This window comes from Balaenoptera borealis, assembly GCF_965194805.1.
Source record: "Balaenoptera borealis genome assembly, chromosome: 2".
NCBI classification, from domain to species: domain Eukaryota; kingdom Metazoa; phylum Chordata; class Mammalia; order Artiodactyla; family Balaenopteridae; genus Balaenoptera; species Balaenoptera borealis.
Genome location: NC_138867.1, coordinates 158205222 through 158217938, shown reverse-complemented (window position 1 = coordinate 158217938; position 12717 = coordinate 158205222). Strand labels below are relative to the sequence as shown.

General features: G+C 48.0%; 1 long non-coding RNA gene across 1 annotated transcript in view; it reads left to right on the top strand.

Moving 5' to 3' along the window:
- The first annotated feature begins 11644 nt into the window (after nucleotides 1–11644).
- LOC309623865 overlaps nucleotides 11645–12717 on the top strand; it is a 543116-nt gene continuing 542043 nt past the window's right edge. The window contains exon 1 of the long non-coding RNA XR_014241700.1: nucleotides 11645–11767. This is a non-coding gene — a long non-coding RNA (uncharacterized lncRNA). The remainder of the gene's footprint in view (nucleotides 11768–12717) is intronic.

Here is a 12717-nt window from a genome sequence, read left to right as displayed (position 1 = left end):
ACTAGGCACCTACGAGGTGGTAGACATTTTCGTAGGCACAACTTCATTTAATTCTCATGACCCTGTTAGGTAGGATCTATCCTCCCTTTTATGGATGAGGAAACCAAGACTCAGAGAGGTGATGCATCTTACTCATTACACAGCTATTAAGTAGGGAAACAAGGTTTGAAGCCAAGCCTCTCTGAATTCAAAGCCCATATTTCCCCGTCCCCCTCGCCGTTTGCTACTCTGCCACCCTATTACCTAACAGAACAAGTTCCAGCTTGTCAGTCCTCCGGGGTCCTCCCTTCATTCCAAAGGCAGGCCCAAATCAAATCAACTTGACCTCCTTCTACATCTCAACACATGCCCTTAGTTCTAGCCAGCCTTTGCTCCCCTCACTCAAGTGCATGTCACAGGGCAGAGTTTGCCAACTGACAGGCCGCTCTGCTGTGTCCTCTAACCATGTTCTATTGGCCAAGGAGTTTTGACGGTTGTCTATTAATTACCGATATTTTTAAATGGGGAGATTTCCATATAGATCTGTATTTCTGGCTCCTAAAGGAAAATGTCAAGGTTTGGAAACACTTTCATATTCCCACTGGATAACAATCAGCCCAAGTTTGATAGCAGCCCACCATTTCAGATGAGTGGGACACGCAGATGCCACTGGCCGGCTTCACCCATTTCCATCACCCTGCTGGCCCCTGAGGACATTTGAGTCAGAAGTACTTGCCCTAGAGGGTCATCATCTTGTGATTATTTTAAATTATTCAAAAACATCTCTTTAGCTATCTTCTAGACCTTAATTTTCCATGAGACTAGATTGTTAAGCTACCCGATCTTGGTTCTAGAATTTTCAAGATAGGAGGGGGGTCTGCGGTTCCCTCACATCCCTGTCTGGGTGTCTACATAGGACCACCCAAGGATGCATGAGGGTGACAGGATGTAGACGGCATGGAGAGGCGGGTGTGAGGTACAAGGAGGAAGCAGGCAGAAACCAGCACCCAGTGTTCTCAGAAGCCTCTCAGAGGTGCCCCAAGAGGCAGTCTCCCCGAGCCAAGGCCAGAAGAAGGCTTATCTGTGGAACTGATCAGTGTATGCAGCTTAACGTTTTGTAAATGAGAGTGAAGGGTAGCAGAATATGCCTCTCCAAAATATGACGGTGGGAGTTGAGGACGTGCCTCCACAAAATAAGCTGCTTCAGTACACTGATTACTTTGAGCTGTAGGCCCTTGAAAAAGAGCAAATGCAGGGAGAGGCTTTCTCTGAACTCCTCTTATCTGCCTAAAGACAGATCCTCCAAAAGGAACTCAGTTGTCATTGAGGACCCCTCTTTGGGTAATTTGTTTGATTGATTGATCCAGCTAATTATCTTATTTATTTAAAGGAATAATGCTTGTATGTGGGAAGACATCCCAAGGGTACGAATGGGTTTAACAGGAGAAGTTTCCCACCGTGTCCCTCCAGGCTCCCAGATACCCTTGCTGTTACCCAGTCTATACAGACCCCTCCAGAGACAGTCTGTGCATATATAAGCATGTAAGTTTTCATGTCTGTCTTCAGCTGGGATACACTCCACCTCTCTAACTGTCCACAGAAGAAGTTCCTAGGAAGGGAAAGATAGTGGGCTGGGGGCTGAATAGTCCACAAGTCTGGGAGGTGGGAGGAGGGGTAGTGGGGAAAACGGCAGCCGCCCTGCGGAGTTATGGAGTCAGTGATGCGTAATGATCAGAATAAGAGGAGGTAGTCTGTTTTGAGAACTTGCTCTATGCTGTCCACTACAGCCGCTACACGAAGGGCTTCCCCATGGGGTCTCTGACTCTGCACCATGAAGACAGTGTCCTTGTCACCAGTAACAAAGAAAGAAACAAGCACTCACTTGAGATCTCAGTAACAAGTGTCAGAGCTGAGAAGCTGTTCACCTCCAAAGCCTAGCTTTTTTTCCCCCTCCAGTTTCTTTTATTGTGGCAAAATATACATACCATAAAATTTACCATCTCAACCATTTTTTCAGTGACATTAAGTACATTCATCTTGTTATGCAAACATCACCACCATCCATCTCCAGAACTTTTTATATGCCCCAACTGAAACTCTATGCCCATTAAACAATAACTCCCCATTCCCCCTCCCACAACCCCTGGCAACCGCCATTCTACTTTCTGTCTCAGTGAGTCTGACTGCTCTAGGTACGTTATGTAAGTGAAATCGTACAATATTTGTCTTTTTGAGACTGGCTTATTTCACTCGGCATCATGTCCTCAAGGTTCATCTATATTGCAGCATGTGTCAGAATTTCCATCCTTTTTAAGGCTGTATAATAGTCCGTGGCATACACACAGCACATTTTGCAAAGCCTAGCTTTCAACCACAGCACTGAGCAAAGATGCCTGACTCTTAGTAGATGTTTAATAACTTTTTAAAGCTTTTTCCTTCTCCTTTGAAATGATTTCAAACTTACCACAAAGTTGTAAGAATAGTACAAATAACTCTTTTTCCTGAACCATTTGAGAGCAGTTGTTGACCTGATGCCCCATCACCCCCAAGTACTTCAACATGTAATTCCTACAAACAAGGACAGTCTCCTACATAGCCACAATAAGAGCATCAGGAAATTAACATTAATACATTACTACCATTAACCTGCAGACCTTCAGTTTCCTTCCTTCCTTTAAGAGTAATTATTTTTCTATTGCTTTTCCATTATCCTAAACACATTCACACTGGATCAGTACCACTATTCAGAACCCATCTCCCATCGCTGTCACCACCTCAAGCTCCCACTGACGCCCCTCACCCTGTTCTGGCTCCGGCACCGCACTCTGATCTTCTGCCCCCACTCTCCCATCTCCATGCACACTTACCTTGCTCAGTCCCACCTGGTGGCCCTGTAACTTTGCAAACCCTTGACCTGATCCCCACTTCAAAGTCCTATGGTATGAATGGGCCAGCGGATGGTGACAATGAAGAGATGAAACGGCAGGAGCAGTGGAATCGAATCCACACCACGTGACAGCCCCTGCCCGGTGAAGCAGGTGGCTTGGCCGACTTCAGGCCTGTCCACAAGAGGAAACAGTAGGGTCACTTCCCAGACGGTGTGGACCACAGAGAGAGGCCTTGGGGTCAAGCTCACTCTTTCTTTTTTCTTTGTTCATGCTGTCTCATCATCCCCACCCCGCCCCCATCCACTTTTTGGGTCCTCTTGCCATGGCTCAGTGTCAGCCCCTTGGGTGGCAGCCCGCCTGTCTTTCTGATGTCTGCATATTCCTCATCACCAAGTTATACCACCTGGAAAATACCCACCAGTTTGGCGAAAGTCCACAAGCTGTGGAAACTAACAGAAACTTATTTATATTCCATAAGTTATTAATAAGCTAGGATTTCACTGATGTCCATTCCAAGCACAAATCTCTCCATAAACGCTTGGCAAGCGTGGATGAAAACACAGAGAACATTATTCGCTGAAATCGCCGTAAAAGGAGTATTGTGTTACGTCACTGCCCTTTTCCTCATTAAGTTCACCCTGGGAACATTTTGTGGTTTGCAGTTGTAAGATGAGTCCTATGCAACCTGGAGACCCAGGACCACTTCTCTCCTGCCTTGGCCCAGGCTCCCACCTCCTTACAAGTCCCCGAGGAGATGTTTGCACAGTTGATGCTGGCAAAGTGGTCCTTTATGATCAGCAGAGCCTCTGGCCCCAAACCCTGACACAGAACTCCAGGGAGACAAGCTGGACCACACGGGGACTGTGTTCACCCCAGCCAGCTCTTGGATGGCACGGCCTTGAACCAAAGCCAGCTTGAAGAAGGTGGCTCTGCCTGCTTCCCTGTGCTGCACCCAAGTCTTGGAACTTACCACTCCAGGGGGATGCAGGCCTCTCCCACCTGAGGCAGAGGAAGAGAGGGAGAAAGATGGGCAGCAGGAGGGGCACGTGGAGTGGAGCAGAGCTGAGTCCTGGAGCTAGAGAGGGAGGGGCAGCGTGAGATATGGAGAAGGTCCTAGCAGGGCCTATAGAGCCAGGCTGTGTTCTCATCAGATGCCTCCAGAACAGAAAAAAAAGAGGTAGAGGATGCCAGGGCCTACGCTGAGGGAGCAGAGTTACCTCTGTGCCCACTCTAATCTCATATGACGGTCAGAGAAAGGCAACGACCAGGGCACTGGACCTGTGAGTGGAGACCAGCGACATCACACGAGCCCTGCCGCCCCGCTAGGGCCCTAGAATTGAACTGTTCCAACAAGGGCTGTTCCCCCTGGCCAGCGGGTTCTCCTCGGTGGGATAAACCCAAGTGCAGAGTGAAGGGGACTGGAGGGGCCAAGGGAGGCAAGAGCAGGCCTTCCACAAATCTGTCAAGGGTTGTTGTAAGATGGAAACAGGGGGCTTCCCCAGTGGCACAGTTGTTGAGAATCCACCTGCCAATGCAGGGGACACGGGTTCGAGCCCTGGTCCGGGAAGATCCCACATGCCGCGGAGCAACTAAGCCTGTGCGCCACAACTACTGAGCCTGCGCTCTAGAGCCCGCCAGCCACAACTACTGAGCCCGTGTGCCACAACTACTGAAGCCCCCGTGCCTAAAGCCTGTGCTTCGCAACAAGAGAAGGCACCACAATGAGAAGCCCGCGCACCGCAACGAAGAGTAGCTCCCGCTCGCCACAACTAGAGAAAAGCCCGCACGCAGCAACAAAGACCCAACGCAGCCAAAAACAAATAAATAAAATAAAATAATTGGAAATAGAAGGTGCATGGTTACCAGAGGTTACCTAGGGGATGGTTTTTAGGTTCCCTCATGTAAGACTGACTTGTGGCCTATCCATTCGTGAGGAGTGACACAGCTACATCTTCGAGGGACAGGGTCGCCTCACTCAACCACTACCTCTGTTATCTGGCGGCTTTCTCGTTCCATGGGCTCTGAGATGTGGCACTCCACTCATGGCCAGGCTCCGCAGGGATAGAAAAGGAATAGGATATAGAAATAGGAGAGGAATAGGAATAGGGGAGGGAACAGCAGCTAAGAGGAACCTCAGAAACACTCACGTCCCTTAGTTCACCCCTTTCCATCATTTATCCCTTAGTTACCCGTGCCTGCAGAGCACCGCATAGCAAGCACTCATTAAATATTGTGATTGCTCATAGTAGCAACAGAAGCGGTAGGCATTGTTGTTGGTGACTCATTTGACCAACACCCCAGAGTGCAGACTAGCCATTATACCATTTTACAGAAACTGAAGTCCAGAGCTGTGAAGTAGGCTGGTTGCCTGCTGCCCTGAGGGCCACAGAGCTGGGGCAAGGGCTTGTCTCCTGCCGGAAATCAGGGAGCCTAGCTGAAGACGTGGAACTAGAGCAGGATCCAAAAGATGGGGGGAAAGGGAAAAGAGAGATAGGAAGCGTGAGGCGTGGACACAGCCAGGGAGAGAGGAGAGCTGGGGGACAGGAGGGTCCCCAGCAGTTTGGGGGGTGGGGTTGCAGAAGGCAGGAGGCAGCGGCAACCGGTCTGGGCTCTGAAGTGAAACCCACCTGGGTGAACGCACCGCATTCAGTAGCTGGGTGATCTGGGACAAGTCTTCCTAACGCCCTGAGCCTCCGTTTCCTCTTCAGTAAAACGGGGGAAATGGTGGTTCCTACTTCACGGAGCTGCTGAGGGAATTGATGAAATAACGTGCAGCACGCAGCTCTTAATCACCACTCAGCCAAGCTGCAGTTATTATCGTAGAGCCAAAGAGAGATGGCAGACCCGTCCTTCTCAGATCCACTCCACGTGGTCATGACAGGAGAAGGAACCAGTGAGACTCCGCCATGCATTTTCCTAGAGGAAAAGTTTCTATCAGAAGAGAGCTGCTTGGCTCCTTCCCTCGCAGTTTGGAGGAGCTGGGTGATGAGCCCCAGCTCTGTCACTTCCACCTGTGCGACCATGGGCAAGCGACTGGTCCTCTCAGAGCATCAGTTTCCTTATCTATAAAATTGCCTTGAGGACTATAGAAATTCTTTAAACAGAAATACTGGTATTAATTTTTACCTGGGGAGGCAAAATAACCAAGCTGGAGAAGGCACAGACTTCCGACTTCAGAGAGCTCAGGCTCAAATCCCAGCTCCCCTAAGAAGTAGCTGAGCAGCCTTGGACAAGTTTCTCAGCCTCTCTGTTTCCTCCTCCGTGTGGCATAAATTACTGAGATAATGCATGTGAAGCCCTGAGTACTGTCTGGTATGTAGTAAGGACTTTAAAAAGAGTAGTTGTTATTATTACTGCCTGTCTGTTTCACTCTCGGCCTGAGCCAGATCCTGGCCTGATCTTGACCTCTATCTCACCCTGCTTTTGCCCCCAGTTTTCCAGCCGAGTGTGGCCTGAAAGCTGTTTTTGTGGGGCAGCCACCCAGGCCCAACCACAGCGCTGCTCTCATCAGTGCCACCGCTATAAACAGACAGAGGCAGTGTAAGTAAATACGCGCTCCCTGCTGGCCCTGGAGGCCACCGGCCTCGAAGGAGTTCAGGTGGAGGGTGGCAGCCTGGTTGGATGGAAATAACGACTGAGCCCAGGAACAGGGCAGGCCATGAAAGACCCTTGGCCAGGCAAAGCAGCAAGACGGGTGCTGAAGCCAGAGGGCATCCAGGCTGAGTCCCCAGCTTCTGTCTCGCCACCCCAACTGGGCCTGGCATCACCCGCCCCACCCCAGAGCTAGCATCTGCCTCTCAGTGCCCCCCGCCGGCCTTGCCCCCAGGAGTGACCACAACAGCAGCCTTGACAAAAGTACACACCCCGGGTACCTTACACACAGCATCTCGTGAATACCCTCACCATCCGAGGTGATGGGTGCCATCACTGATGAAGCAACGACGTCTCAGTAAGACGACTGGCCCCAAATCATAAAGTTGGAGGGGTGCCTGGAATCGGAATCCAAGTCTGGCTCCAAACCCCAGGTTTCACCCTGCTCCACCCTGGAAAATCACTTCCACCTGCCCTGGAGTCAACCCTCAGAGCCACGCAGGCTCTGCTGACCCTTCTTTTGTCAGCACCAAGCACACTCCAACACCCAGTGAAACAAGCAAGTTTGCTGAACGGCTCTACAAATGGATATAGAAACAAGAATCCGAGTGGGAAATGTTTCTGTGAAGGAGAAGGGCGTGGACTGAGCACTCATCAGGACTTCACATACTGCTTTGCAAGTGCTCATTCATTTCACCCTCAAGGCCACCCGATGAGGTCAGTGGTCTGACCCTCATTCTACAACTGAAAGAATGGAGACTGGAGGTTCAGTAAGGTGCCCGAGGATTGCATTGCTCTTAAGTGGCAGGGCTGAGTGTGGACCTGGGACTGAGATGCTGACATGGTGAGGACCACAAACGCCTTCCCCTCTGTGGGGCCACCACCTGGCGTGGACCTGGCCCAGCATGGGTGAGCACCACGAGTCTGGTCATTGAATAGACCCACAGGTAAACAGATTACTTCTTAGGCTCCTTGAAGTTCTAGAAGGATAGTATAGGTGTAAAAAGCGTGGACTCTGGAGCCCCACGACCTAGATTCCTCATCCCAGCTACCCCCAACCAGCTGTGTGTTCTTGAGTGAGTTACTTCATTCTCCTGTCCCTCAGTTTTCCCATCTGTAAAATGGGGGTTATAGTAGTGCCCGCCTCAGAGGGCTGATATGAGGAGCCAGTGAGTCAATATTTGTAACATTCTTAGAACGTTTCCTGGCACAGAACAAGTTCCAATGAAATGTTTTTTAAGTTAAAAAAGTTATATGTATATATGGTTGACTGAAAAAAAAGGCACAACCTAAAAGTTGAGAGTTGTTTCATTCTGCGGACATTCTTAGGACTTCAAGCCTGGGAGACAGCAACTCAGATAATGCTGAGAAAACTATTCTGAAGAGGAAGGCGGGCAGCCAGGACATATAGGAGTTTTTGCAACAAAACCAGATAGTTCAGAACAAAAGGTTACTGTTAATAAAAGAAAACTAGATATCTCACATTAAGGAATTTAGTGCTCTTCTATGTATGGGAAGATGCAAGAGCCTGGGCTCACTGAAGTCATTCCTTTGATATGCACCTCAGCTATCTGGGGCCAGTATCCTCTGCTGTGTAATCCTGAGTTTTCTCAGGTGCACAGTCCGGGGGCGGCTGCAGTCTGATGACTGCTAGATGGCGGGCAATCCTTGTTTCCATCCTGAGTTCCCTCAGGGCTCACTGCCCATGTGGCAGTAATATAATGGCTTGAAGGCTGCAAAATCCTTTATTTACTGATTTGGTTTTAGTTCTCAATATAATAGAAAGATATATATATATATACATATATTTATAACTCTACTTCATAGCTGTCTCAATTCAGTTTTGGAGGTCACATTGTGTGAACATTTAAAATTATGCAGTTATCTAAGCTAGTATCTGACCTGATAAAAAATATTACCTCTCGGTTGCTTGTGGATTTAGATACCTTTGCACAAAATCTTAATTTATATTTTGTTTTACATCAGAGATGGACATCAGGCCTTGATCAGGAACCCTTGTGGAGGGGGGGGTGTTCCCCATTAATCTTGGCGCTTGAGTTGCTTTGCTCCCTTTCTATTTAAGATGAAACAACGCAAAAGGGGTGGTTTTAAACGCCAAGGCTGAGAACATTGTGTTGCTAGGGAAAAGCACAGAGCAGAGCTTCTCAGAAGCCCTCGGGTGAAGATAAAAAATGCAAGGGACTAGTGGGAACTAGAAAGGGGCCATTCCCGGGAGGGAGCTTGGTGAGCCCCCCTGCTCCTGGGGACCCATCAGAGACCAAGGGCAGCGCCCACACAGCCATTCCACACACACACCCGCCGTCTGTGCCTCTGGAAGCCAGGCCCTGGTGTCTGTAATAAGGGGTCAGGCCTGCCTCTGGGGAGCTCACTTCAACTGTGGGTGCAGAGGCAGCATTGAAATAGTGTAGCTGAGCCTCACAAGCCCGCCAAGGCCCTGCTTTCAGTCCCGCACATAGAAGGACGGAGAAAATGTCCTCTGCCAGGATCCTCAGGGGGAGAACGCTTTATCTCCTTGAAAGAAGTACTTTGATAGAATGATCGGGATGGAGGGTGAGACCCATAGCACATGTGCAAATAAAAAAACGATATGACTGAATGGTTCCGAGACCAGGAGACAGGAAAGGGAATGAGTCTTCTCCAAGGACAAAGAGGGTAAATTCTGTTCATGAGGAATGAGAATGGTAGAGGCTGCCAGGGGGCCACCGGAGAGACAGGCTGCTGGCAGGATAACCAAAGAGAATGCAGAGACCAGAACTTCCTGAAAGGATAACTTTAGGGTTTTTACTGTGGAAAGCATAATGTAACCCCAGGCCTCTGGCCCACTTACTAAATCTTGAGTAAAGGCTACATTAACCACTGCTGCTATGTGTGAGTGGATGATTTTGAAAGCACTCAGAGTGGCTGAGTTTTATAAAAATAATAGCTCTCATATGTCAGGCCTTATTCTGTGTGTTTTACATGAATGGACTCATTTAACCCTCATGACAGTCCTGTAAGGTGAGTCCTATCATTACCCCCATCTTCCAGGTGAGGAAAGTAAGGCTCAAGGAGAGAAAATAACCTGCCCCAAGCTCACAGTTAGTGGATTGAGCTCAGGCAGCCTGGCTCTAGACCTGGGCAAAAAGGACCCCTGCTCCAGGCCACGCGTTTTAGAGGCCCCTGTTCTGATTCTGCCTTGGATTTTCACTTTTAAAAAGTATTCACAGCAGGCTTCCCTGGCAGCGCAGTGGGTAAGAATCCGCCTGCCAATGCAGGAGACACGGGTTCGAGCCCTGGTCCGGGAAGATCCCACATGCCGCGGAGCAACTAAGCCCGTGCACCACAGCTACTGAGCCTGCGCTCTAGAGCCCGCGAGCCACAACTACTGGAGCCCATGTGCCATATCTACTGAAGCCTGCGCGCCTAGAGCACGTGCTCCGCAACAAGAGAAGCCACCGCAATGAGAAGCCCATGCACTGCAACGAAGAGTAGCCCCTGCTCGCCACAACTAAAGAAAGCCCAAGCGCAGCAACGAAGACCCAACACAGCCAAAAAGAGAAAAATACCGTATGCAGCCAAAAATAAAATTAAAAATAAACAAATTTATGTAAAAAAAAGTATTTGAAGCATTTTATTTTATGAGAGAGAGAACCACTAAAGTCTTGTGCCATGTTCTGTGGATATTCAGGTGTGCCTGTGCTCTTATGTACTGTGAATATATTTAAAAGTTAGCCAATGTGAACAGGTGAAATCCTTTTATTACCAAGTTGCTTAACGGCTATGCAGATGTATTCTTTTCCTGAGGAACTGGTAGGCCCTATATCACCAATATGAATCTGGGCATATCTCTTTTTTCCTAACTCATCACTTGAATCCTCCCTCCCTCTCAAACTCTATTATTATAAAGTTTAATATCTTGCTTTTGAATATTCCAAAGACGCCAGGGCCTTAGTCCTTCTTCTGAAATACCGGATGCAGGGAGAACTGGAAAGCCCACATCCTTCTTTGATAAGAGCTCTTTCCTCTCTGTACCACAAGGGGGCACTGTTGAACACCAGTTCTGCACAGCCCTATGGACACATAAACCACTGTGGGGCAGTCCCTGCTTTTCTGTATCTGCTGTTTCTGCAGTGGTGTCCCACACTTGGGCTCCAAAGTTGGCTCCCTTGGTTCATGTTCAGACATGATTCCCCCAGATGAGACCCTGAGCAGCTTCCACTGTTGTCCCACTGTTGAGCCTGAATCATTCACCACCTAGCCTCCCATGTTTTTCTTGGTAAGCATTATGGGCTGAATGTTTCTGTCCTCTCCTCCCTCTAAATTCATATGTTGAAGCCCTAGCCCCCAGTATGACTGTATTTGGAGACAGGGCTTTTATGGAAGTAATTAAGGTTAGGTTAGGCCAGATCCAATTGAATTAGTGTCCTTATAAGAAGAGAAACAAACCAGAGAGCTTTCGTGCTCTGACTCCTTGCCATGTGAGGACACAGTGAGAAGGTAGCCATCCGAAAGCCAGGAAGAAGGCTGTCACCAGAATCTGATCAGGCTGGCACACTGATCTTGGACTTCCAGTCTCCAGAACCACGAGAAAAAGAAATTTCTGTTGTTTAAGCTGCCCAATCTATGGTATGTTGTAACTGCAGCCTGAGCAGACAAAATGAGTTTGTCTGTGGGGCACTTCATCTCCATTCCTTCCAACATACTTTGATCAGGGTCACCCAGGTCCTACCTGACAGAGCCATTTGGGGAGGGAATTCCAGGGTACAGAGTACCCAGGGCCTGGTCGAGAAGTAGGGGAGACATAGGATCCAGATGGACACATCACTTGACCCTTGTCCTGTAGGGAGGGGCATGGCCAAATACTGTATGTTTTCACTTATATGTGGAGTCTAAAAAATAAAACAAATGAACAAACATAACGAAACAGAAATAGACTCACAGATAGAGAACAAACTAATGGTTACCAGTGGGGATAGGGAAGGGGGGGCAAGATAGGGGTAGGGGATTAAGAGGTACAAACTACTATGTATAAAATAGATAAGATACAAGGATACAAAGGTACATTCAAATGTACAGCACAGGGGATATAGCCAATATTTTATAATAACTTTATATTGTGTATAATCTGTAAAAATATCGAATCGGGCTTCCCTGGTGGTGCAGTGGTTGAGTCTCTGCCTGCCAATGCAGGGGACACGGGTTCAAGCCCTGGTCTGGGAAGATCCCACATGCCGCAGAGCAACTAGGCCCGTGAGCCACAATTACTGAGCCTGCGCGTCTGGAGCCTGTGCTCCGCAACAAGAGAAGCCGTGATAGTGAAAGGCCCGCGCACCACGATGAAGAGTGGCCCCCGCTCGCCGCAACTAGAGAAAGCCATCGCACAGAAACGAAGACCCAACACAGCCAAAAATAAATAAGTAAATAAATAATTAATTTAAAAAAATCGAATCACTGTGTTACACAGCTAAAACTAATATAATATTATAAGTCAACTATACTTCAGTAAAAAAAAATGGTATGGCCACTTTGGAAGACAGTTTGGTGGTTTCTTCCGAAACTAAATATACTCTTACCATACGATCCAGCAATCATGGTCTTTGGTATTTACTCAGAGTTAAAAACTGTGTCCACACAAAACCCGCACACAGTATTTACAGAAACTTTATTCATAATGGCCAAAACTTGGAAGCAATCAAGGCGTCCTTCAGTAGGTGAATGGATAAATAAACTGTGGTACATCCGGACAATGGAATATCATCCAGTGCTAAAAAGAAATAAGTTATCAAGCTGTGAAAAGACTTGGAAGAAAGTCTTAAACGCTTTTGGAAGAAAGAATTTCTTCCAAAAGCAATGGAAGAAACTTAAATGCATATTACTAGGTGAAAGACGCCAATCTGAAAGGGTTACATACTGTATGATTCCAACTAGATGACATTCTGGAAAAGGCAAAACTATGGAGACAGTAGAAAGATCAGTGGTGGCCAGTGGTTGTGCAGGGGGAGATGAACACACAGGATTTTTAAGGCAGTGAAAACATTGTGTATGACATTATAATTAATGATGGATACATGTCATTATACTTTCATCCAAACCCATAGAACGTACAACACCAAGAGTGAACCTTAAGGTAAACTCCGGACTGTGGGTGATTATGACGTGTCGATGTAGATCCATCTTTGGTAACAAACGTACCATTCTGGTGAGTGATGTAGGTAATGGCACAGGCTGGAAACGTGTAGGGAGGGGGGGTATATTGGAA